The sequence below is a fragment of the Glycine soja genome, chromosome 17 (genome assembly GCF_004193775.1).
Source record: "Glycine soja cultivar W05 chromosome 17, ASM419377v2, whole genome shotgun sequence".
Classification (NCBI taxonomy): Eukaryota; Viridiplantae; Streptophyta; class Magnoliopsida; order Fabales; family Fabaceae; genus Glycine; species Glycine soja.
Genome location: NC_041018.1, coordinates 18,095,454 through 18,122,425, shown reverse-complemented (window position 1 = coordinate 18,122,425; position 26,972 = coordinate 18,095,454). Strand labels below are relative to the sequence as shown.

The window sequence follows — 26,972 nt, the reverse complement described above, 5'->3', positions numbered from 1 at the left end:
ATGGTAGACACTAGTCGCTAAATGAAATAAGGTCACATCTAATATGTCACGGGATCATTCCAACTTACAAAAATGGATATGGCATGGTGAATTGTCAGACAATCCATCAGTCTCTCACACTGAGTCAGTCGAGGCAGGCAATGGTTGTCGTATAGAAGACATGATTCGTGACCTAGGCTAGGATGGTTTGCAACAAGCGCATGCACCTTTGTATAAGAAAATAAAGAATGACTCAAAGATTCCTTTGTATTCTGGGTGCACAACTTTCACAAGGTTATTTGTGGTGTTAGCTTTGGTCAGTTTGAAGGCACGATTTCACTACTACAATTTTTAGATTTAACATCGCACGGTTAACATCGGTTATTCACAAAACCAATGTTAACAAAAGCGCGGTGGCATTTTTTAAAATAAGTAGACATAGTTAACATCAGTTTCGGAAAAACCGATGTTAACTACTCGATATTAACATCGGTTATTTAAATAACCGATGTTACTATGGAGTAGTTAACATCGGTTTTGGAAAAACCGATGTTGGTATCTCGTTGTTAACATCGGTTTGGGAAAAACCGATGTTATCGAGTTGATGTTAACATCGGTTTTAAGAAAACCGATGTTACCTAGTTGATGTTAACATCGATTATTTTTAAAAAACCGATGTTGTTATCATTATATATTAAAAATCTGAAATTGCACAACCCGCGCGCTCGAACCCTATCTTTCTTCTTCTTTCTCCTTCTGCCTGAGTTCGTCTTTGTCGCAAACTGGCCTGCGCTTCCGTGACTGCAACCACATTGTGGAGTTCGTGTTTGTGGAGTTCGTCTCTGCCACTTATCGATTGAGGTACGTCCTTTCGTTTTAACATTAGGCGTTCCTCGTTTTAACATTTGCTCACTTTCGCAGGTCGAAGAAATCTAGGAAAGGAAAGAGTCCCAGAAAGGGTGGGAATCGATTTTGGAAGTGCATTGTGGTTCGCCTTAAGACTCCTAGGGCGTTCTTCTTCTTTCACCTTCTGCCTAAGTTCGTCTTTGTCGCAAACTGGGCTGCGCTTCCGTGACTGCAACCACATTGTGGAGTTCGTCTTTGTGGAGTTCGTGTCTGCCACTTATCGATTAAGGTATGTCCTTTCGTTTTAACATTAGGCGTTCCTCGTTTTAACATTTTCTCACTTTCGCAGCTCGAAGAAAACTAGGAAAGGAAAGAGTCCCGGAAAGGGTGGGAAGCGATTTTGGAAGTCCATTGTGGTTGGCTTTAAGACTCCCAGGGAAGCCATCGAAGGTATGTCTCTGTTGTCATGTTTTGAAAGCAATTGCTTAACTTTGTATATATGATGTCTACTTTGCTGCTCAGGTGATTTGTTCGTCTTCTTTAGTCGTTGTCAAGGTTCGTTGTTGCTTGTGTTCTGTGTGCTGCTAAGTGATTAGTGCTGATTAGGAATATCTCCGCTAGTGACGACAATTGACAATCAGTGAGTATATGCATTTGTATTTGTGCTTCTTATCAAGATGAGAATATGGTTGTTGCTAATAATTAAAATATGTTGTGTTGTAGTTCCTTTGGGTATTTGCATTTTGAAGTAATGGATTTGAGTCATTTGATGTTGCGTGATGTATTCTTAAAGTCCAATAAGCTGGTTTAAAATAAAGTCCAATATTGGCCTAGAACCTAAGCCAAGTTATGTCTAAATATGAAAAAAAATTATAATGCTTGAAATGGAGTATGGGTGTGAGATGCTAAAGTATATTGATTGCTTGCTCTTGTACTATTTGCGTTGTTGGGATATAGTGCTAGATTTGTTATGGGAAATTCTTTGATAAACCTAAAACTCTATATGTCATCTTAAAACCTAAAACTTAATGGTGTGATTCTGCTGTGAGGATATGATAAACAGCCTGGGGTACCTTTCTGCTAGTGATTCCTGTTGATTAATCCACTTGTCTTTCTAGAATCTAATTTTCTCTCCATCTCCCACCTTCCACCTCATGTTGTTTTGAATAACCATTCCCTGTTGTGATTGATTAAAAGCGTGTTTTAGATCCCTCCATGAAACAGATTGCTTTGCTGAGTTTCCTGTTTCTTCAAGGTTCCTCCATCCACCATATTTCGATTTCAGAACTCTGGTCCATAGCTCACCATTTTCTTGCATTAATTGCCACTTCCATTTTCCAAGTAGTGTTAGGTTGAATGTTTCCATATCCTTGATGCCCAAGCCACCCTTTTCTTTTGGTAAGTATACTGATTTCCATTTAATACATGCAATCCTTTTGTGAATTGCCTTCCTTCATAAAAAACTTCGCTGCAGCTTTAAAAATTGCCTTCTGAATTTCTTCGTCCGTGAAAGGTGCCACAAGCTCGTTATTCTGCTGTTGATTAACAGTTTGAAACCTGATTCCATCAATCTTGGGCCGCTGACCAATTGGTTCTTGGAACCTATGGAAGAAAAAGGATTTCACCTCTTCCTTCACCTTTTGTGGGTCGTCAATCCATGAACCATCAATGAATACCCCCTGATAGAATTTCTATTTCGGCTAGCATTTATCAATAGGTGGAAAAAGCGTGTGTTACAATCGCCTTCTTTTAACCATCTTCATCTGGATTTCTGCCTAAGTAAGGATTCATGGGCTTGGGCAGCAACCCAAAGAGATTCCTGTAACTGCTTCCTCTCCAATTTTTCTTGCTCCGTTAACTGTCTATGCATTGAGTTCTCCTCCAGTTTATTTAAATCTGATTCCAGCTTTGTGACCTTTTTGAATGTATCTCCAAACTGCTCTTGGTTCCATGTCTTTAGCCTTATCTTTAACCCTGACTAATATTGCTTGCCCATTGGTTTAGATGAGTTGAGAAATGTTTCTCAAAATGTCTAAGCCAAGTCCAGGTCAAGAAAATAGCTTCATCAAACAATCTGTTAGCATCAAATTCTGCATTTGAAAACAGAATTATGTTTCTGAATTTCCAAATGGCCCAAGTTACTGCCATCCACCAGTATCTCCATCTCTTAATCCTTAAACCTTCTGCTTGGATGAAAATATGCTGTAGAAAATTTTGTTTAGGCCCAAGAGGAAAGGCACTTTGTAAATTCAACCAAGACATCGATTCCCACCAAATTGGTTGGATGAAGACGCAATGGAAGAACAAATGAGATGACTCCTCTTCAGCTTCTCTGAAAAAAGGACAGCGTAGATCCTGCAGTTGCACTTGTCTCCTATGCAGATGCATCCTTGTTGGTAGTCTGTCCTTTATTAGCCACCAAGCAAAAACTGTTATTTTGCTAGGAATTTTAATCTTCCATAATTCCTTACACTATTCCTCTTGCTGACCACCTGTAGAAGCTTCCAAAACCAGATTGTAGGCGCTGCGTGTGGAATAATTCCTTGTTTGATCACCTAACCATTCCCATTCATCTGATCCTTGCTGCTGAATGTGTATACCTTCGATATCCTTTAGGAAATTGATTGCTGACTCGATTTCATTTTCAAATAGCGGTCTTCTCCACAGAAGCTGCCACTCCCAACCTGATTGTAGGTGCTGCCCCATCTGTCTAATGGTTTGGTTTTGCTGTGTAGATATTTGGTACAGTCTAGGATACCTCTCTACTAAAGGTTGTTGTTGATGATTCCATTTATCTTCCCAAAGCCTGACCTTATCTCCTCTTACAATTTTCCATCTCATTTTGCTGTGAACTATGTCTCCAAGTTGTGCAGAATTAACAGTTTGTTTTAAATCTTTCCACCACATAGATTGATGCCCTACCCTTCCTACTTCATATAGGCTCCTCCATCCCTCATATTTTGACTCCAACACTTTGGACCAAATTTCTCCCTTCTCTTGCATCAAATTCCATTCCCATTTGCCTAGTAAGGCAAGATTAAAGGTATCAATATCTTTAATCCCCAACCCACCTTTTTCCTTTGGCATACATACTTGATCCCATTTAATCCATGCAATTCTATTCTGCTCTAGTCCTCCACCCCACAAAAATCTACATTGTATCCTTTTGAGCCTTTCCACCACTGTTTTTGGAAATCTGAAAAAAGACAAGAAATAAATTGGAATTGATGTTAGTGCACCCTTAATTAATGTCACTCTCCCTCCCCATGAGATGTATCTTTGTTTCCATTTTGCCAATTTCCTCTCATATTTGTGGATAATGTTGTTTCACATTTGTGTTCGCCTTAGATTAGTCCCTATAGGTATGCCAAGATATGTAAAAGGAATAGATAACAGGGTGCAGTTTAAATACTTAGCAACATCACTCCTCCACTGATCTGAAACCCCGAAAGCTCCAAAGCAACTCTTAGCGTAATTAATCTTTAGGCCTGAGATTAACTCAAAAGCCCTCAAAGTAGCCTTTAATGCTCTCACATTTTCCATAGTTGCTTCTCCAAAAAATATAGTGTCATCTGCGTATTGTAAAATACTTATGTCAACCTTTTTTGATCCCACTGGATAGCCTTTGTACATGTTTTCAGCTATTGCCTTTCTTAGCAGTCCAGATAAAGCTTCCACGACCATATTAAACAGGAAGGGTGTTAGCGGATCCCCTTGTCTAATTCCTTTTTGAGGTATGAACTCATTTGAATATGATGCCATCAATTTTAGGTCTCTGAAAATCTGCTTCTTGAAATCTGTTGGAGAAGAAGGTTCTGATTTCTTCCTTCACCTTATTAGGTTCATCTGTCCATACACCTTCAATGAGAAGTTTTTTGATGCAATTTCTATTTCTATTTGCATTTACCCTGATATAGAAAAATGTAGTGTTGCAGTCTCCTTCCTTTAACCATCTTGATCTAGATTTCTGCCTTAGCAATGCTTCATGGGCCTGGGCAGCCACCCACAAATCTTCCTGCAGCTTCTTTCTTCTTGAAATTTCCAAATCAGTCATCTGTCTATGCAATGTGTCCTCCTCTAATTTATTAAGCTCCACTTCCAATTGCTGGACTTTTTTAAAGCTATCCCCATATTCTTCCTTGTTCCATATCTTTAATTTGCATTTCAGCCTTTTGATTTTTTCTTTTAATACATATGGTCCCCATCTTGAAACTTGGACAAAATTCCAGCATTGATTGACTACTTCTCTGAAAGACTTATCTGTTAGCCAGCAATTTAATATCCTAAAAGGTTTAGGACCCCAATCCATATTGTTAGCTTTAAGTAGAATAGGACAATGATCTGAAAAATTTCTTGATAAGGTAAACTGCACACTTTCTGGCCAAGTGTCCCTCCATTCAGGGGATATTAATGCCCTGTCTAATCTGCTTTTAGATTCACCATTTGGCCTAAACCAAGTGTATTGTCTGCCCACAGTAGGAACCTCCAATAACTCCATATCTTCGATCCATTCATTGAATTCCTACGTACTATTGTCTCCCAGTAGCCTGTCAGTTTTTCCAATTCTTTCATTTGGGTTCCTTATGCAATTAAAGTCCCCAAGCACACACCATAATCTTACTTGGGATGCTTGTTTCAGCTGTCTAACTGAATTCCACAATATTCTCTTGTTATGTATATCACAAGGAGAATATATTGTCACAATGCATATTTTCAGGGCCTCTCTGGTGCATACTCCTTCCAAGAAAATGAATCCATTTTCAATGACCTTATTTTGTAGCTTGAAAGCTTATTCAGTCCACATGCATAAAATGCCACCAGCTGAATTGTTTGCAGGTTGCATCTCCCACATAACTTCATCACTACCCCATATAGCCTGACATAATGTCTTATCAATGTTGTCTTTCTTAGTCTCCTACAGACATATCATTTGAATATTTTCTTTGTTGATTAATCTCCTTATGGCAGCCCATTTTACTCCATTCCCCAGACCTCTAACATTATATGAGGCTATATTCATGGGTCCATAACATTAGCTCCCAACCTCTCAGCTTCCAATCTGTCTCTGGTTTCCATACTGCTTAATTTTTGTAGAATTTCCCTGTGTTGGACATCTTTTTTTCCCGTGGTCACCCCCAATTGCTGGATCATTTTCCATATTTTAAAAGCTTCCTGGGTCTGAATAGAATCTTCATTTGCCTCTTGTTCTAAGTCTGTGTTGATATCTCTTGTTTCACTTCTAGAATTATTTCTGCTGCTGCTCTGTTGTATGGTATTTGGTTGCATATGGCTTCCTTCCAAACTTCCATGCCTTTGATGTCTCCTATGGGACCAACTTCCACGGGAGTATACCTGCCAATTACATCCCATTGCATTTTTATTATTGGAGGGGGAATGGCCCAAGTAACTTGGAGGTTCATTAAGTAATTCTGCAGGATGACCCAATGTCAAGCACCTTCTCCCTTGGATCAATCATCCAATGAGACATAAACCTAAAAAAAAATATAAAAACAACAATCACGTGATGTCATTAAGCTATTTTAATAACAATAAATGAAAAAGAAAACAAATCTACAATGACTGAGTGACGGAAATGGAAAAAAAATAAAATTGCAAGGAATAAACACGGCATAAATTTGATCCCTCTGGTTTTAGCTTGAAGAAGAAAAAAAAAGGAAGAGGAAGAATGACCTTGAAGTTGAAGAAATGCGGTTGATGAATGGAGAAAGGGTGAACCCGCTTTCTTGGGAGGAAAGAATGCGGGTGTTTGGTTTGGAGGGAAGAATGATTTGGAAACCCTAGATTGAATTTGTTTTTTTTTTAACCTCTCTTTTTATTATTGATTTCTTTTTTACCCTAGAATGATTTGGAGGGAAGAATGAGGGAAAATATGTTACAGAATGCGGGCCAGATTGTTTTGTTCAAATTCAAGTTTTTTTGTTTACAGATTTGGGTTTTATTGGCCAGAATTTGTTCATTGTTGCAGTGAAATTTTCTTTTTCTGTTGGTTTAAGTTGATTATGGATGTTGTATTTTAATTTAAATGTAGATAATAGGCTTTAAAAGGCTTTAAATACACTGTGGCCAATTTATGTATTGGTTTTTTTAGGGTTATCATTTACTACTGCCAATTGGTGTTGCTATGGAAGCTCTTTGATTATAGCAACTCTAGGTACGTATGCACGGTCTACTATCTTTATATGTATTATGATAGACTACTATTTTGACATTTGTCCTAGCATTTATATACACATATACTGCTGTATTTGTTTGGTAGATAAATTGTTGTATTTGTTTGACTAACTTATCTAAGATCAAATGACTATCTGTCAATAGTCCTCCCCTAAAGCTATCTTTGAAATCCAGCTTGTGCTGTTGACACACACACACACACACACAGCCTCACACAGCCACACACACACACACACACACACCCACATACACACACACACACACACACAAACACACAGACACAGACATCCACCCACCCACACACACCAACATAGACACACACAACCACACACACACACACACACAGCGACACACAGCCACACACACACACACACACATAGCCACACACACACACCCACACCCACATACACACATACACACACACACACAACCACACACACAAAAACACACACACAACCACACCCACATATACACACACACAGACACACACAGACAGCCACACACACACACACACACAACCAATTACTTCTCATATACCTGAAGGGACAGAACTGATGGCGTCCAACTCCCCTGAACCTGAGAGGGCCTTCTGGATACTTCTCACACTCCTCCATGCGGTTGAAACAGTTTGCAAGATAGACTCCTTGTTGTGCAGCTACCTATAATGATTCAAAGTTGAAAGGACCAAAGCATACGTAACATAACCCTAGTTTATAAGTAGGAAAAGTTTCAACTTATAAGTAAGAGCACTGGATAAAGAAGTAAAAGGGAAATGTATTTTATTCGAATGCACAAAAATGCATTTTCCTATAATTTTCAATAAATTTCCATCTTTCAATTTCTTAACCAGTACCCTTAAGTGGTATATGTTATACATGTACCTGAGCTGTTGCAGGAAGATTTTTCATCTGAGAGTCTACTTTGGAAAGGGCTTCTTTAAAGTATTCAATCTCCACTATAATATTGCTTTCTTGAGATTTCTTTAGCAAGCTGGCCATGTCTTTCATTTGGTTCTTCTTTAAATAAATCCACTTGTGGATACCTCTCAATAATGTCACCAACAACTTCTTTTAATTCTTTAAGATCTAATTTTCCAGAATTGTTCTTGTCAGCCTTGCTAAATATCACGGCTATATCTTCCTGTTAAAACCATGACACGCAAAGAGAAAAAAGTTACATTAGAACTTAAAGAAATAGCAGATCAGTGCATCACCATGATGTGTTGTTAAAATGTCAACGATTCCTAGCAAAAGCAACATTTGATGTCAATGGTTAATCAATAGTCAACAATTGTTAGGAAATAGCCTGATACTCATTATGTTCATATCTATCAAATGTAGAAATTTTTACTTACACTTACATAATGTGGTAGCTACTAGTTGATAATAGTCTGATACTATTTTCCTTCCTCTGCCTTCATCTTCAACTCCACGATCTTTTGTCTCATTTTCTTTCCTTTCTCTCCCGCCATCAAGTCATTCACCAGCTTCTCCACCTCTTCTCTCTTCACATTGGAATCAATTTCAATCCCAATTTCCCATTCATTGCAGATATATCTGTAGTTTGTTGGCTGATCTACAAACAATGGCCAACACAGCATTGGTACTCCAGCACAAACACTTTCAGTGGTTGTGTTCCATCCACAATGAGTGAAGAATCCACCAAGAATGGTTCAGCACTTGCTCCTGTGGACACCAACTTCCTATTAGGCTTCTATCTTTAGTTTCATTCACAAACTCAGATGACAAAATCACTGAACCTCCAATGACAAGGTCAGGCCTAATGATCCACAAAAAGGGTTTCTTGCTGTCGGCCAAACCCCAACCAAGAACTAACATGCTTTCCATCAGCAACCTTCTAAAATCTAGAGCCCATCAAAACCTTTCCTTTGACAGAATTATTAACCTTATGAAGATCTAGTGAGCCCACAAGATTATCTAACATAGAACTACATTCCTCAATTGTAGGGTTCCTAGAACTAACATGCTTTCCATCAGCTTCCCTCACTCCAAATTTAACGGTGCTATGTATGTCATGCAAGGACTCAACTTCCTGCTTCTTCTTTTTCTTCTTCTTATGCATTTCACCCCCATCCACATTTTCTTCTTCTTGTTGTTGACTAAAATTTTCACCATTAGCATTCCCACTGCCACTTTGTTGCCTTTTGAACTGATCAAATTTCACATGCCGAAGGCTCAACTCCTTGTTAATATCAACACTTTGAACAGAATTTCCCACTACCTTCCCACTGTCATTGCCATTCTCTGTTCTGTGCGTTTTGTGCTTGTTATGAGAGTCACATGATCCAAGCTCCTTGTGGAGGTGGTTGAGCTCGTTGAAAGATGCAGAAGCTCGGTGGAGATATGCATTGATGACATCATAAGTACCATTGTCAGCAGAGACAAACTTTGTGAGAATTTGAGCTGCTTTCGAAACTGATATGTCTTTTACCGGAACACAATGTCCAGAGATTGTCTTCATCTTCCTGCCCTTAATTTGGCTCTCGCACATATATTATCTATTTTCGCTGAGCAAAAAAAAAATAGTCTAAATTATGCAGTGCACAGTATATATTTTCCCTGGTTCAGACGTGAAAGCTCAGAGCTAAATGCATTGCAAATGCCTAGCAACTTTGAACTTATGTTGAAGTACACATCAATCCATTTGTCCTCCCAATCACTCAGAGGAAGCTCAAGGGCAGTCATAAGGTGAGGATTTCATACCCACAGACCCTCATGATACACACTCACACACATATACCCAACTACAATAATAAAGCATAAGCACCCTTGAAACCCAGCATTTGAAATTAGTTACATAAACAACTGCTGATGTCTATATTTGTCTGTAATTGAATTTTACCTTTTGCATGTTGTTGTATGTGATCAGTGTAATTTGCTATATAAACAATTGTTGTTCATGGTGAGTGAACCTTAGATTCCCGTTTGAGACTGAATGCAATGACTCTTGCAGACAGTTTGCATTAGTCATTGTATTGAGTCTTAAATTGTCCGTTTGGACAGTTTGGGGAGACTGGTATTTTTATGTTAGATTCATTCGTGAAGGTTATTATTATTTTCATTAATTTGATTAAATTTTGGTTCAATGAATTTCAAGTTGTTCTCTGAGTGCATACTTGATTATTGGGAAATTCATTTCACCGATGTCATGTCGTGTACTTGGAGACCAATGCGAAATGCTGCCGAAATTTAGTCAAATTTTTGTAAATAATGGCAACCCTGACATTTGAAGCTAACATAAAAGACAATTTTCCTAAATGGGATAGGGCCATACCTATAAATAAAAAAGTGAGATTTCCAAGCATGGAATTGCTTAGATGGATCGAAGTTGGATGAATGAAAGTCGCATGAGCCCAGAATATAAGGATGGCGTTGAACAGTTCTTGCAATTTGCTTCAGAAAGAGGTCGACCGAATGAAGAAGGAAAATATTTTTGTCCTTGCATCAACTGTTTGAATGGAAGACGACAATTACTCGATGACATACGGGACCATCTATTGTGTGATGGGATTAAGAAGAATTACACGACGTGGATATGGCATCGTGAAGTCACAGACATGCAGAGTGGGTCCCAATCTGAACCGTTTGATGTAGAAATGGGAGATCGGTTAGAGGACATGATTCGTGACCTTGGACAAGAGTATTTCTAGCAAGCACACACCCCTGTGTATGAAGGATTGCAGAGTGATTCTAAGAAGCCTTTGTATGCAGGGTGCAAGAATTCCTTAACCCTGTTGTCTGCTGTGTTAAGTCTGGTTAATGTTAAGGCCAGGTATGGGTGGAGTGACAAAAGTTTCACCTCACTGCTTGAGGTAGTGCACAATCTGCTTCCAGAGGACAACACATTACCTAAAAGTTACTATAAGGCGAAAAAGATATTGTGTCCGATGGGTATGGAGTATTAGAAGATTCACGCTTGCCCCAATGATTGCATACTGTACAGGCATGAATTCCAAGAAATGTCCAAATGCCCTATCTATGGGACTTCACGGTACAAAGTGAAGGATGAAGAAAAAAGTAGTTCTGATGAAAACTCCAACAAGGGCCCCACAGCGAAGGTTTTGTGGTATCTTCCAATCATTCCAAGGTTTAAGCGTCTTTTTTCTAATGAGGATGACGCAAAAGACCTTACATGGCATGCAAATGGAAGGATTTCTGATGGAATGGTCCGTCATCCGACTGATTGCTCCCAGGGGAAGAAGATTGATGGTTTGTATCTAGATTTCGGGAATGAGCCAAGAAATCTTAGACTTGGACTAGCCAGTGATGGAATGAATCCATATGGCACCTTAAGCACTCAACACAGTTCATGGCCAGTTTTGCTAGTAATTTACAATTTGCCTCCTTGGTTGTGCATGAAGCAAAAATACATGATGTTGTCTATGATGATATCGGGCCCAAGACAGCCAGGAAATGACATTGATGTTTATCTAAGTCCGTTGGTTGAAGATCTGAGAAAGTTGTGGGACGAGGGGGTTGTAGTGTTTGATGTGTTTCGCAAGGAGACCTTTGAAATGCGTGCAATGCTTTTTTGTACCATTAATGACTTTCCAGCATATGGGAATCTCAGCGGTTACAGTGTTAAGGGTCATCATGCATGCCCCATCTGTGAAGAAAACACAAGTTACATACAACTTAAACATGGGAGAAAAACAGTCTACAGTAGGCATCGTCGCTTTCTAACACCCAATCATCCTTACAGACGACTGAAAAAAGCTTTTAATGGAAGTCAAGAGCATGATATTGCGCTGATACCGTTGACTGGTGAGCAGGTATATCAACAGGTTCAACACCTGAATACTGTATTTGGGAAGACCCAAAAGAAGGATAAAAGTCAGAGTTGCAAATGGAAGAAGAGGTCCATTTTTTTTTGTCTTCCGTACTGGTGTGATCTTGACGTTAGACATTGTATTGATGTTATGCATGTGGAGAAAAATGTTTGTGACAGTGTGATTGGGACGCTCCTTAACATTCAAGGCAAGACGAAGGATGACTTGAATACCCGTCAAGATCTAGCTAATATGGGTATATGATCACAGTTGCATCCAAGGTTTGATGGGAAGAAAATTTACTTGCCCCCAGCCTGCCATACTTTGTCCAAGAAGGAGAAGATAAGTTTTTGTCAGTGTCTTCGTCGGGTGAAGGTTCCATAAGGATACTCTTCAAATATTAAGAGCCTTGTGCAGTTGAAGAAGCTTAAGCTTGTAGGGTTAAAGTCTCACGATTGTCACGTGCTCATGCAATAATTGTTAGCCGTGGCTATACGAGACATCTTGCCAAACAAAGTCAGGTTAGCGATAACTCGCCTGTGCTTTTTCTTCCATGCTATATGTAGCAAAGTCATTGATCCAGTCAAGTTTGATGAGTTGGAAAATAAGGCCGCAATTATATTGTGCCAGTTGGAGATGTATTTTCCCCCTGCTTTCTTTGACATCATGATTCACTTGATTGTGCATCTGGTCAGAGAAATCAAATGTTGTGGTCCTGTTTATCTACGGTGGATGTACCCGGTTGAGCGATACATGAAGATCTTAAAAGGGTATACAAAGAATCTATATCGTCCAAAAGCATCTATTGTTGAGAGGTACATTGCAGAAGAAGCCATTGAATTTTGTTCAGAATACTTAGAGAAGGCTAAACCTGTTGGGCTTCCTGAGTCTCGGCATGATGACAGAGTGGGTGGTAAGGGTTCAAGAGGACTGCATGTGATCACTCCAAGTGTAGAAGATTTGTTACAAGCTCACTTGTATGTCTTGAACAACAGTAATGAAGTTTTGCCATACATAGTTACGCATGAAGCTTTAGTCAAACAGAATAATCCGAAAATGTCAAAGAATTGGGTGTTGAAAAAGCATAACAAGACTTTCTGTGATTGGTTTAAAGATACAATCTTTGCAGATGAGAATGCTTCAGAAACATTAAGAAATCTAGCAGATGGGCCTAAAAGAAATGTTATAACCTGGCAAGGATACGACATAAACAGGTATTCATTTTACACAAAAGCACAAGATGACAAAAGTACAATGTAGAACAGCGGGGTCACCCTAAGCGCTGAATCTCAACCCTTTTCAAGTGTCAATGACACCAATCCCTATGTAGCTTACATCCCTTACTTTGGGTTCATTGATGAAATTTGGGAGCTTAACCATGTGAAATTTACGGTATGTGTTTTCAAATGTAAATGGGTTGACAGCAACACCGGTGTGCGCACCAATGATATAGGATTTACGTTGGTAGACCTAAAGAAACTTGGTTACCACAATGACCCTTTCATCATGGCAGAACAAGCTAGACAAGTATTTTACATGCAAGAACCTTGTGACGAAAGGTGGTGCGTGGTTCTGCAGGGCAAAACAGTTGGTGTTAATGTAGAAGATGATGATTCATACATGGACACCTATGTTAGTCCTTTGACTGCTCAGATCACTCCTAACGTTGTCGAAGAAGAAGAAGCTGACGACGTTCATACTAATCGAAATGATCATGATGAAGGAGAATTGATTAACATCGTCTAATGTAATTTTCTGCAGATAGAGGTCACCAAAGCATGTAAGTGACAGCTACATTTTTCTCTGATTGAGGCATCGGTATTTTCTTTTAGATGGTATCCTTAGGACTCCATACAGCTCATGTTTGTCACCAGTTTCATCATCCACCACCTTTTTCTTCTCTGTCTTCTCATGTTTATTGTTGTTAAACCCATATTTATGCTTTCTTCCCTTCATGTCTTGTTTTATCACAACTTTAGCCGAATTTCCTATCTTCAGCACAGTTGAATCTCCTGTCTTTTTCTCCAATGACACACTTTGATGGCCTGTATCTCTTTTCTTCGTATGTTCTAGTGCTTCAGCTTCAGAATGCATAAAGCAATCTGAATTTTCCAGTGATCACCAAAGGCTTCTGCATCAGTATTGACACTCTCCACCCTCTTTGGTTTATGCTTTTGTGCTGCATTCTGTGCTTCCTCCTTATAAATCTCAGATTTATTAGAGGTTGCACTAGAACGATCAGCACCAATCTGTGCTTCTTCCTCGTCTACCAGCTCAATATCTTTCCTTTCAACTTCTGTTTTATAAATTACAATGTAGTTTACAAAAGCAAAGGTGAAACGAAAGATATTGAGCTGGTAGAGGAGGAATATGCACGGATTAGTGCTGATTCTTCTAGTAAGACCTCCACTAAATCTGAGAATTATAAGGAGGAAGCACGGAATGCAACACAGAAGCATAAACCAAAGAGGGTAGAGAGTGTCAATGCTGATGCAGAAGCCTTTGGTGATCACTAGAAAATTCAGATTGCTCTATGCATTCTGAAGCTGAACCACTAGAACATACAAAGAAAAGAGATACAGGCCATCAAAGTGTGTATTTGGAGAATAAGACAGGAGATTCAACTGTGCTAAAGATAGGAAATTCGGCTAAAGTTGTGATAAAACAAGACATGAAGGGAAGAAGGCATAAATATGGGTTTAACAGAAACAAACGTGAGAAGGCAGAGAAGAAAAGGGTGGTGGATGATGAAACTGGCGACAAACATGAGCTGTATGGGTTCTCCACCTGCCTCCACTACTACTCCTCCTCCTCCTCCTCCTCATTCTCCTCCTCCTCCTCCTCCTCCTTCTTCGGACGCATCGGCTTCGCCGTCTACCGTGAAGCGGACACGCAAAGCCTCACGTCTACGATCATTGTCCACTAGACCACCTGGTGCTGAGAGACCAGTGGTGCATGTTGATCCTGCTATCGGGAAGGCCGACGGTCCCCACAGGAAGAAATTATGAACATATTTGGGGATTGTGGTGCGTGATAAGGTGGACGTCACCTACGAGAATTGGAAGGAGGTCCCTACTGCTCAGAAGGACCTAATTTGGGAGGATATTCATGTATTTTTCTTTTCTTATTTGATTTTGTTTAATTAATAGCCAAAAAATACATTATTGTAACAAATAAACTTTATTTGATGTTGTCAGGCGGCATTTGATATCCTAGAGGCTTCTGACAGTAGGACGAAAAGGAAGTTACTGTAGACCGTGGGGGAGAGATGGAGGCAGTTTAAATCAGACCTCACGAGGAAATGGGCCCTTACAGCCGATCAGGACGGTGTCGAGGACACTGTCTGTGAGAAATACGGCATCAGCAAGGAAAAGTGGGCCCAGTTTTGCCAGACTTGCAGAGACCCTTCTTGGGAGGTATGTTCCTTGCCATTTAAGTTGTTTTTGAAAAAACATGATGTTGTTATACTTCATTCTACCAATTTCAAACATTATTGTTTAATTTTTTCAGGATGTGCGCAAGAAGGCACAGGCCATCCAGAAGCAGAATACTACCCCCCCACGTTTTGTCTCGTGGGGGTTATGATTATTTGGAGTAGAAGCTCTTTGCTGAGAAGACGAAGAAGAAGTTGGAGGAAGCTGCACAATCAGGAAGCGTTGATGGCGTCATTGACCCTCCATCCCCGGTAAAATGCCACGTGAAGTGGAAGATGGCCCGCACGAAGAAAACAGGGGAGACGACGACTGAGGCTGCAAAGGAAATCGCTAAGAAGATTGTAAGTCATTTTCAACTAACCATTACAATTATATTTCAATATTTTTTGAATGCCATGTACCACTGTGTGTTTTCTGTGCAGGATTCCTTTGAGGAGCAGGCCACACAGGGATCCTTCATCCCCCATGAACGTCAGGATGTTCTGGCCGCTGCTATTGGACGTCCAGAGCACCCTAGACGTGTCCGTGCTGCTGGAGCCGGTGTCACCATCAAGAAATACTTTGGATCGGCTCCACGGACGTCCCGCAGCGCTTCCTCCCTGCCTCCTGACGAATTGCAGCAGCTAACCCAGCAAATCAGGGACCAGCTAGAGGAGTCCATCACAGAGAAAGTGACGAGGCAGGTCATGGCATCCTTCAGCCACATGCAGTCCCAGCTTCAGTCGCAGATGCAATCTTAGGGACTTGCAGTGCCTCCTGAGCCTCTGGTTGGTCCCTCTGGTCCTCGAGTGAGCACAAAGGGGAGTTGTGTTGATCCCTCAGGAAACGATCCTAAGACGGGTGACTCTGACAGGTGTGGCTTGTACATAGAAGCAGATCTTGCCCGCCTGGTTGCCATGGAAGAGTTTATGAGGGATCAACTGTTGTTCATAACACTCCTTTGTTGTCTGGCCAAGTAAAGGTGAGTGTGGAGGAGGTTACAAATGCAGATGCTCCAGTTCCTGTACCCACTGATGAGGTTTCCTTAGTGGGACAGACACTTTACACCTTCCTTGCTTGGCCGAAATATCTGGTCAAGTCTTTATCACAGCAGGTACTTATTGTCCTTACTATATGTTTCTTCTTTTTAAATTAATTCATTAAGCGTGCCTCAAATTAGGCTATTTAACTTTGTTTCAAGAACAGGTAGTTGTGTCTCCGGCAAAACCACCTTCGAAGCCCGATCCGGAGGTCGATGATCCGCTTTATCTGATGACATTGACCATCCCAGAGCTTTTCTTGAGGCCTTATTAGGTTAGATGGGATGCCACCGTGTTCAGGGTCTTTAATCCAAATTTCCCCCTCTACATAAAGCACGAAGACCTCTCCGAAATCGCACACGGTGGTCAATGTCTCAGCATATCAGTGTTACAATTGTGGATTTTGTAAGTCATTTTATATTACTTTTAATTACCTAAGTTATTGCTTTCAATTCATAAATATTTAACTTTGACTTAACATAAACAGACATCTCACTGAAATATGTATGCGAGTGGGGAATTCTGATATCTATGGATTCCTCGAGCCACAGTCCATTCAGAGGTCTGGGCAATCGCAGTTTGAGTCTGAAAGTTACATAAAGAGTTGGATGCATAGTTCACAACGCGATGTCTATCTTGGAGCCTACCTGAATGGGTAAGTCACAAAATAAATAAATTTAATTAATGTTTACTAATGTACTAACCCATTTTAGGTTCCACTGCAGCGGACACTGGCAGATGGTGGTCATCCTTCCTGCCCAAGGAACACCTAGTTGTCTAGTTTTGTTCATAGCATAACAGACCAGACAACTACCTTAAGGGGATTATTAAAAGGTTAGTGTTCTTTTCAATACATTTGCATTGTAATACCTCGACGTACAACACCAGTTTTTAATTGTTACTCATCTAGAACAGTGCTTTAAAAGGTCTTGATGATGCTCCACAGCCTAAATCAAAGGCTTCTGCTAGGTGGATTGTCGTCAAGGTACATCATTTACATAAAACTTCCACTTATATATATTTCTTTGTGTCTGTACACTAGTTGTTTAATTAATATCCAAATTTCATTATGTATTTAGTGTAATAGACAAAAAGGAAGCACTGAGTGTGGCTACTATGTGATGCACTGGATGTCCACCATCATTTTAGGAACTTTTAGGAATAATTGGGAAGCAGTAAGTTTATTTCAAACAAAATCGATTTATTTATAATTTGTATTACATTATTAACTTATTATGATTTATTTCATCATGCAGTATTTTAACAATCCTAGACCATTGGAGCCAGAGAGATTAAAGGCATTGCGGATCCAGTGGGCACAGTTTTATCTCCGAGTTAGAGATCAGGCTTAGGATTTAGGGATATTATCTTTAGCTTTAGTTTACTTTGGTTTAACATTTTTGACATTTTCTATGTAATATGAACATTGAATTCATTTGATGATCGTTCTTTATGATAAATCAATTATTTGATGTTTATTATCATTAAAACTGCTTGAAAGCATAATAAAATGTTTATTTGCTGTGAATTGGGCTTGAAATTGCATTTGACATGTACAATTTTGGGTTTACTGTAAAAATAGAAAGTATATATAAAAAAAATACTTGAAAACAACATCGGTTATTAACAAAAACCGATGTTAATAAGATAAACAACATCGGTTTTTTACAAAAACCGATGTCGACATGAACCTTAACATCGGTTCTAATAGAAAACCGATGTTAACGTTTGTATATTAACATCGGTTATTTGTGTATAACCGATGTCAGCGTTTGTATTTTAACATCGGTCAGCTATAGATAACCGATGTCAACGCCTGTATACTAACATCGGTTATTTATAAATAACCGATGTGAACATTTGTATATTAACATCGGTTATCTACACATAACCGATGTTATACACAAAGAACTACACCGGATAAGTGTATGCATCATCAACGTTGACATCGGTTTTCTAGAAAAACTAATGTTAGTGGAATATATTAACATCGGTTATCGTAAGAAACCGATGTTAATATATTACATTAACATCGGTTTTTCTAGGAAACCGATGTTAATATAACATATTAACATCGGTTTTACAGCAAAATCGATGTCAACGTTCATCATGCGTACACTTTTTTTGGTGTTGTTCATTATGTTTAACATCGAGTATTTAGAGAACCGATGATGTCATATATATGTTAACATCGATTTTACAAAACCGATGTTAACATTGATACATTCAACATCGGCACTTTCAACATCAGTTTTAGAACCGATGTAGAATAATCTAAATAACCGATGTTGAAAGTGTATTTTCTAATAGTGTTTGGATGGAGTGACAAGAGGTTTACTGAATTGCTTCTGCTATTGAAGAAATTGCTTCCTGAAAATAACACATTGCCCAAGAGTCAATACGAGGCCAAGAAGATCTTGTGTCTAGTGGGAATGAAGTACCAAAAAACCCATGCATGTCCAAATGATTGCATATTGAATAGAAATGAGTTTGTAGAAATGCGCACATGCCCAACATGTGGTTTATCCCGCTACAAGGTCAACAACCATGAAACAAGTGATGTTGTAACTGTAGAGAATAGTCTTCCAGCAAAGGTTTGTTGGTATCTTCTAATAATACCACATTTCAAGCGATTTTTTTATAATGGACATGATGCAAAATAGTTTATGTGGCATGCTGAAGGTCGAAAAACTGATAGATTGCTACAACATCCCGCTAATAGCCCGCAATGGAAGGCATTCGATTCTTTGTATCCTGATTTTGGGAATGAGCCAGGAAATCTAAGGCTTGCTCTTGTCTCGGATGGAATGAATCCATTTGGTAACTTAACCAACAATCACAGTTCATGGCCTATTTTGCTAATGATTTACAACATTCCTCCTTGGTTGTGCATGAAGCAAAAGTACATAATGGTTTGCATGATGATAGCGGGACCAAGACAACTAGGTAATCATATTGACGTCTATCTAACTCCATTGATTGAAGACCTCAGAACACTGTGGGATCCAAGCCATATGGGTGAGAGAGAAAATTAATTAGGAAGTTGATGTGTCATGTTTTTGTTACATAGGGAGGAGGCTACATGTATATAGGGAGGAGGCTTATTAGTAAGGGGAGGCAGTTTTAGAGAAAGAAAATTTTAAGAGATCTCTTAGAGGAGCCGTAGGTTCTGGTTGTTATCTTCTTGTTTTTACAATCTCTTTGTTCATTTTACAATATTAATATATATTTGTTTTCCTTTTAGTTTTCAGTGTTCTATCAATTATTTTCATATGTTTATCTATTGACTTACATTTAATTTGATTATCTGCATGTTGGACTTGAAACAAGAATTGCACAATTGCAGAGTGAGAATAATTCCTTACTTCAAAAAGAGGTGAACATGCTAATATGTTTTTTACCCTTTTAAAAGATGTAGGAGCATTGAGTTTGAGAAATGATTTATCAAGATATTTAATATTTTCAAATACATCATGTGATATGCAGGCTACATTGGTGGAAAGAACCAATTAGTTGCTGAATGAAAAGGCAGTTTTGAGCCTGAAAGGGGTAAAACTTGCTTCATTTTATTATGTACTACATTCTCTCTTTGTATTTAACCTTAGTTGTCCCCCCCTCCCCTCCCTCTCATGTTTTGATTTTTTTTATTGGTAACTAAATCTTAATATACATTGTTCCGCAGAAGAGTTTAGAACAAAAAATATATCTTCTGGAAAGCGATTTGAGTTCTTTAGTCAAGGAGGTAATAACTTGTCCAAGTACTATGTTCTCTCATATGTTATTGTATTGTGTTTTCTTAATAAATGACATTAAATTTCATATAGTATATTAGTTATTCTTAGCGCCTAATTTTGACTCCAAAAAATAAAAAAAATGTAGAGTATAATATATATATATATATATATATATATATATATATATAGAAAAATAGTTAAAAATAAAGTTCTTGCCCATCTTTTAAAATAAAAATCCCCAAGTTCCAACAAATTTGTTTTTGGTGTCCAAAACTCCCCTATAGTGTCTAGGTTTAAGGTACCTTTCTGTTTGATGGTGATTAGGGATTTCATTGGAAAATAAAAAAGATTGATTGATTGATTGGATGAAATAAATGTGGTTTTTAAATGAGGTCAAGGGGAGTTTGGTAGCAATATCAATGAGCCTCTCCTCTACCGCCATAAATCTTTATGGATTTAGAATAGAAATTGTTTCCCCTCTAACCTTTACATAAGGGCATATTAGTTCTGTGAGGTAAGTAAAATTTTTCTCATTTTTGCTTATTTACCAGTTCATGCCTTCTGATAAGATAAAATGTAAACATCTCAAGCTATATATTAGACATTTACATCACAAACTTCATTTGTAATGTACGAAAGACCTAGAGAAAACTATGAAATCATCTAGTTTTAGTGAATCATACCTCCATTGTCTTCAACATGGCATAGATTAAGGTCTTCATTTAGTTTCTTCTTTTCATCAATATATTTATTATCAGGTATATGTACACCAGAGAGAGATATCTTGGGAAAGTGGGAGGAGGGACAGTGAAATATGTTGTCTAATTTGACTTTCTGTCCTTCCACTATGTTTGCAACATTTTCAGGAAAAACTGTTAAAATATGTTTTTTTTTCTTGCTAAAGATTGGATATTGTTTCCTGACTAGGTGAATTTCATTTTCCAAACCATGCATATGAATGAACATCACCTGCCCCGGCTTTGAATATCATGGGCAAACTTTGTGGTCAAGGCCACACTGCCAGGTGCTTCAGTGGGGATTATTGCCACACTTTTAGGGGTGCCAACAACTTGTTAGAGATTAATAAAAGTTGTTTCTTTAAGTTCAATTACTTTTGTAGATTTAGGTAAGAGAAGTCAACTGTAGCTTCTGTTGTATGGGGCCTTGCTGCTTATGATGAGAAATGCTTCCATGTTCTTATGGTCAATTACTACAGCGATTAGTATAATTCATGTATTCTTTGATAAAGGCTTCCAAGTACACAAAGTCAAAAAGATCGAACATATGATTTATTTAAATGAATGTCATGTCAATTTTCTATAATTTAGCAGTTTTTATGGACACCTTAAATGTAGATATTAAGATGTGGACATTTATGGTAGTCTGGTTTGTAATGGATTTGTTTGAGATGTTGTATTATTCCTTTGAATTTTATAATGGAAGAAGTAATGATGAATGATCCCATTTAATCGAAACCTTTTGGCAAAATCGTAAGTTTATAGCAAGTGATAATATTAGTGAGTGTGTTGCAGGTGATCTCCCAATTGTCATATCATGTGCTAGCCTTGCCCTTGCAGATGCGGGAATAATGATGTATGATCTTGTTGCCTCAGTTTCTGTGGTATGAATCTTGCTCACATTTGCACTCTAATGTCACTAAATATGTACTTGCTTTGTAGGATGCATAATTTGTTTCTACCATTTTAAGTTTATTATGAAATTTTGATTTACTATAAAATCATCTAATTTCCTTTTCTCTAAAGATTTCTGACCTGGTACCCACATCACACATTTCATGCACTATTATTAAATTATATTTTCATATATGTGTGTTTTGTCTTCTTTAACCTAGAAATATGTTTTTAAACAAATTTTTATTTTTCCAACTACTTTTCAGTGGATACCAAATTCTTTGGCATAATTGCATGAGTTTGTGTGCTATTTTTATTGGATGATCTTCTGGGCTTGTTAATGCCAGGTTCCTCTTCATAAAACTCATTATGATAAAATGAGATCATCATGATGAAGACTAATGACCTTTTACCTATTATGACTATCCCATAAATTGTTCCTTCATGATGTGATTGCTGCTGAGAATCTCATTATTATTTTCTAATGATTGTAGTCATGTTTTAATAATAACCTTGTCATTGATCCTGTTTTGGAGGAGGAAAATGGCCAAGATGGAAGCTTAATGATTACTTGCATGGCTTCTCGCTATGAAATCACCCAACTCACCGTTACCGGGGAATGCTCCACCCCAAAGATTATCGAGGTTTACCTATTTTAAATTTTTTTAATCTTTTATTTATTAAATGCCGATTTTGAAGTTGTGAAATTATGTCTAGATCTATGAAAGCCAAATACTCAAATTGGCAAAGTATAGTGTCAAATGCATGTCTAACAACGATATGCATATAATATGCCAATTTAGTTAATTTTGAATTTTTTTTACCAACTTTTGGGATACATACTCAAGTACGGTCTGAGATATGATGGCACTTTGATATTTTCAATTGAAATGATTGTGTTGTAGTGTTAAACCAAAGTTTATGTTACCATTTTTCCCATAGCACTGTCACAGTAAGGAGTATTAGGACAAATTTGATGAAACCTCCAGCAATATAACTATAACATACTCAATATTTACCTCCATTGCCCTCCAATAATAGGGTAGAAATGATTGCATAAGGTACATGTCTATAGTGCTTTGTCCTGATACAATTTTAAAATTTTTATTAATTATTCCCCATAGAGAGAAGCCAGTGACAAGGGAGAAGCTAGTGAGGTTATGTCCACAACACTAAATGTTTGTGCAATTATTAATTTTGTTCATTAAATTTATATTCAAGTTTTTGCCCATTTAGTGGTACTGTGTTTTGTGGCTGATGACAAGATGGGAGAACTTGTATAAAACATACCTCAATACTATTTCATTTCATTGATTTAGGGTTGCTTGAAGAAACAAAAGGACAACTTCACACCAGAACAGCAAGAAAAAATCCCTCAAGTTGAAGTCATTGGTTGGACTTTTGGTGTTATCTTTCGGAAATGAGAGGTAAGATAGAAGTTTGGTTTTTCTGTGAATTTTTTAATGTATTTATTAAAATTTGAATTGTGATCATTGCTCCATATTCGATTTCACAGACATTAAGTAGGATAACAGTTTACAACAAATTAGTGGCATGATTTAATGTTCTTGGTCAGATTGGTTACAAATGCATATTCGTCCTGAAACAAAGTTGTCAAATGCTGTCAAATTGTGTCCGTAAAATAAATGCAGTTGTGTACTATTTCTATAATGATTTGTTTATTTTCCACTTCATCAATTTCTAGTAAGGAGTATTATATTTTTTACTCATTCTTCTGTTTTAGTTAATTTAATATTATTTTGTTATATTTATTGATTGTTAGTAATATAGATAATTTTATAATTTTTGTAATATACATAATTTTGTCATTATAAATAATTTTTATTAATTAAAAAATGACTTAGAAAGCGCATGTTACTACATCGGTGCCTACCTCACCAACGATGTAGAAAATCCAGGTTACTACATCAGTGCCTACCTTGCCAACGATGTAGAAAATCCAAGTTACAACATCAGTGCCCCAGCCACCACCGATGTAGAAAATAATCCAGGTTACTACATCGGTGCCTACCTCGCCAACGATGTAGAAAATCCAGCTTACAACATCGGTGCCTCAACTACCGCCGTTGTAGAAACTAAGGTTTCTACATCGAACAAATGGGTAGCACCGTATTCAAAAACAATGTAATTCTACATCGGTGAATTACTAACCGTTGTTGAAAATTTTTAGTTTCAACAACGTTACAATCAAAAACGGTTAACCACCGTCTTTGAATCCCCATCTTGACCGATGTTGAAAGCGTGTCTTCTAGTAGTGGGTGAAGCTTCATAGGAGCAAGAGAAGTAATGAACTTCCAATTTTTTTTCTTCTCCTTTTAAAAGTATAGAATTTGTTTTGGTAAAAGAAATATTTGTTTAATTATCCCCCCCACCCCCCAAAAAAAAATGGTGACATCCACAACTGATTATAATGTTACTTCATTTTTATTTTTTATAGATAAAAAGGGTGAAAATAAAACAAAATGTTTAATTTTATTTTTTCTTTAATAAAGCAAAAATTTTAAAGGCTCAATTGTAAATTTTACCACCAACTTTCATTATTTTATAAATTTTATCATTCAATTTTTATTTTCACAAATTTTACGACTCAACTTTCATATTTTATGAATTTTACGACTCAAGTTTTTTTATGAATATTATCATCCAACTTAATTTCAACATTTGACAAATTTTACCATTTAAAATTTTAATTTTTGTGCACTTTACCATCATGGTAACAAAATAATGTAAAAAGTTATTTTTCTAAATTTTTATACATCAGTAATAGTTATAATTCGTGTTAAAAAAATAACTTTTTACATTGATTATAGTTATAACCAATGTAAAAAGTTATTTTTCTACATCGGTTATAAATATATTGATGTCAGAAGTCAAAATAATCAATTGTTCGTCAATAGTGATAAAATTTGTGAAAATTAAAAATTTGGGTGATAAAATTTATAAAAATAAAATTTAAACGATAAAATTTATATAATAATAAAATTTGAGTGGTAAAATTTGTACTTAAGCCAATTTTAAATACAAAGCCAGATTAGTTAAAAAAATAGTCTATTTTTGTATGCCTGGTATCTTCAAATGGATGTTTCTCACAAATCGAGGTCAAATTAGGAATTGGAAAATTTTGTTTCCAAACACAAAGCAAACTATATACATACACAAAACAAGTTGAATTTCCTCTCCACCTTTACGAGAGAGAAAGACACAAACATTTTGTATCTTGGATCTCACAAAATATTCTTGTCTTTTTTTCTCTCGTTGCAAGTGAGATTTCTTGTAACCGAAGAAGAATTGAACCCATTATTGACACATAAAGAATAAGAATTAACCTCTGAAAAAGTTAAGGACGATCCCAGAAACACCTCCATTGAGGGCACCAAGGTTGAGAAAATTCTCAACGAAACTCCCAAAGCCTACCAGTGGCTTAGCCACAAGCTGCAAGAACTTCTGGGTCAAAATAGAAATAAATATAAGCCATCGATGGCCAAAACTTTCATCCAAAACACCCTTTTCATGGCATTCCACCAACTTCCTATGTGATAAGTTTTTACTAAACAAGGCACGAGGGAGATCAAAGAAACCAGCATCTTCGGGCTTCAACAACATCTAACTGTCGGCGAAACCCTTATTGCAATTGGTTGCAGCTATGGCTTACAAAGAAATTAAAGAAAGGATGGTGTTTTTCAGTGAGCTATTTATCTTTCTTTGTCACACTCTTTTAGATTTATATAGAAGTTGTAACACTACTAGAAAAGTTGCATTTTACGACGCACGTTTTACGACGGTTGTATAGAAATCGATGTCGTAAGTAAAGCGGTGACATTTTTGTAAATAACTGAAAAATTTTAAAGACGATCTTGAGAAGACCATATTTGAAAATGCATTACGACATCGGTTCTCGTAGAACCGATGTAGAATGCGAGATTGAGGAATACGGACGGACTCTTTCTGTCAGTCCTTATTTTCTTCTTTTTAATCACTCTCCCGTAGTTTTAAAAAACCCTAGCTCTCTCTGCCTGCGCCTCCATCGTCGTGGAGATCTAAATGAGTGAAGTGAAAAGAGTTGGTGGCATGTGTGACTCATCCACTTCTTGACCTCTCCCTCTTCTACTTTTTATCTTTATTCTCATTCTCATTCTATTTCTATTTCTATTATCTACACACACTCTCATCTTCTCTCTCTCGATGATGGCGTTGCACTCCATGTGTTCCATTTCTCATGTGCTGCACTTCGCTGAGACATTCCCTTCCCTCCACAATGCTCACGTGCTTCTCGACCTCATGCCTCTTCGTCGCAAACCTAAGCGCCGCACTCGCAGACTCATGGTGTTTCCCTTGTCGTCGTCTTTGCCGCTCCATCATTCCACTGCACTCGCAAACCTAAGCGCTGCACTTGCAGACTCACAATGTTAAAATGAGGTGAATATCAAGAATTTGATAGTTCTATTGATTATAGTTAGGTGCTTCCAAACTTTACTATGTAAAGCATACTTTCATCAAAGGAGTCATTTATCAATGCTAATAATAAGTGAACACTTTTTCCGCCTTATGCAATTTGTTTTAATAATATGTTGGCACTTTTTGTCTCGCTTTGTACTTGTAGTTGATCTCTTTAACAATGTTATTAATTTGCAGATAAAAAAAGATGTTAGTAATTTATCCTTGATGATGTGAATTGTAACCTTGTGCATCTATCTGAACTGTAGGTGAGTACAAGCTGTAGCCTTGGAGGTTTCAAATTTCTTGAGAATGCAAAGGACTTGCCTACCATTAGTAAGCACAGAGCCAAGCATGGCATTGGAAATATGAGGAAAAAAGGTTACTTTAAGGGTGTTTTACTTTGCTATAAATTTTCTAACCAATGATGCTTACAATTCTTCATGTAGTGACTTCAAAGGACCAGTGTCTGAACACCATGATGAAGTGCATTGCAGTAAGCTTTTGGTTTAGTCATCCCAAGCTAACGCATAAATGAGTAGTAAAAACTGAAAAAGAGCATTGCTATGAGGTACCACAGTTTCTTCTGCTGTAATACCTCATATTATTCAATATATATAGTTTCTTTCTTATTTTTTATTCTGGTTTCTGACAGTTTGAAAGCTAAATTTATGTTGCCAATGTGCTAATTTACATGGTTGGGATAACAACAACCATAGTTAACAAAATATTTGTCAAGACTTAACACTTAATTGTTTTACATAAACATCCTTGGATGAAGATTCCAAATCTTCCCTTAGTCTCTCAATCTTTTCCTTTAGTGTTGAGACATCCAATGCAGCAAGAATACTCTCTTTAACACCTTTATCTTTTCCATATCCTCAGAATTTGAG

The 26,972-nt window shown here is 37.5% G+C and overlaps 1 pseudogene; it reads right to left on the bottom strand.

Moving 5' to 3' along the window:
* The window catches only part of LOC114391516, a 35,539-nt pseudogene extending 9,538 nt beyond the window's left edge, over positions 1 to 26,001 (bottom strand).
* Between the last annotated feature and the right edge of the window lie 971 nt (positions 26,002 to 26,972).